Source organism: Neomonachus schauinslandi, chromosome X, assembly GCF_002201575.2.
Source record: "Neomonachus schauinslandi chromosome X, ASM220157v2, whole genome shotgun sequence".
Classification (NCBI taxonomy): domain Eukaryota; kingdom Metazoa; phylum Chordata; class Mammalia; order Carnivora; family Phocidae; genus Neomonachus; species Neomonachus schauinslandi.
In genome coordinates this window covers 37,606,156-37,607,705 of record NC_058419.1, presented here as the reverse complement: position 1 = coordinate 37,607,705, position 1,550 = coordinate 37,606,156, and positions in this window count along the sequence as shown.

Genomic DNA, 1,550 nt, shown 5'->3' with positions numbered 1-1,550 from the left:
GCATTCCTATACACCAACAAGACAGAAGAAAGAGAAATTAAGGAGTCAATCCCATTTAAGTTGCACCCAAAACCATAAGATACCTAGGAATAAATCTAACCAAAGAGGCAAAGAATCTGTACTCAGAAAGCTATAGAATACTCATGAAAGAAATTGAGGAAGACACAAAGAAATGGAAAAACGTTCCATGCTCATGGATTGGAAGAACAAATATTGTGAAGATGTCAACGCTACCTAGAGCAATCTACACATTTAAAGCAATCCCTATCAAAATACCATCAACTTTTTTCAAAGAAATGGAACATATAATCCTAAAATTTGTATGGAACCAGAAAAGACCCTGAATAGCCAAAGGAATGTTGAAAAAGGAAAGCAAAGCTGGTGGCATCACCATTCCGGACTTCCAGCTCTATTACAAAGCTGTCATCATCAAGACAGTATGGTACTGGCACAAAAACAGACACATAGATCAATGGAACAAAATAGAGAGCCCAGAAATGGACCCTCAACTCTATGGTCAAGTAATCTTCGACAAAGCAGGAAAGAATGTCCAATGGAAAACAGACAGTCTCTTCAACAAATGGTGTTGAGAAAATTGGATATCCACATGCAGAAGAATGAAACTGGACCATTTCCTTACACCACACACAAAAATAGACTCCAAATGGTTGAAAGACCTCAGTGTGAGACAGGAGTCCCTCAAAATCCTAAAGGAGAACACAGGCAGCAACCTCTTTGACCCCAGCCGCAGCAACTTCTTCCCAGAAACATCACCAAAGGCAAGGGAAACAAGGGCAAAAATGAACTATTGGGACTTCATCAAGATAAAAAGCTTTTGCACAGCAAAAGAAACAGTCAACAAAACCAAGAGACAACCGACAGAATGGGAGAAGATATTTGCAAATGACATATCAGATAAAGGGCTAGTATCCAAAATCTATAAAGAACTTAGTAAACTTAACACCCAAAGAACAAATGATCCAATCAAGAAATGGGCAGGGGCGCCTGGGTGGCTCAGTCGTTAAGCGTCTGCCTTCGGCTCAGGTCATGATCCTGGGGTCCTGGGATCGAGCCCCGCATCGGGCTCTCTGCTCCGCGGGAAGCCTGCTTCTCCCTCTCCCACTCCCCCTGCTTGTGTTCCCTCTCTCGCTGTCTCTCTCTGTCAAATAAATAAAATCTTTAAAAAAAAAAAATAGAAATGGGCAGAAGACATGAACAGACATTTTTCCAAAGAAGACATCCAAATGGCCAACAGACACATGAAAAAGTGTTCAACATCGCTCGGCATCAGGGAAATCCAAATCAAAACCTCAATGAGATACCACCTCACAGCAGTCAGAATGGCTAAAATTAACAAGTCAGGAAACGACAGATGTTGGCGGGAATGTGGAGAAAGGGGAACCCTCCTACGCTGTTGGTGGGAATGCAAGTTGGTGCAGCCACTCTGGAAAACAGTATGGAGGTTCCTCAAAAAGTTGAAAATAGAGCTACCATACGACCCAGCAATTGTACTACTGGGTATTTACCCCAAAGATAGAAATGTAGGGATC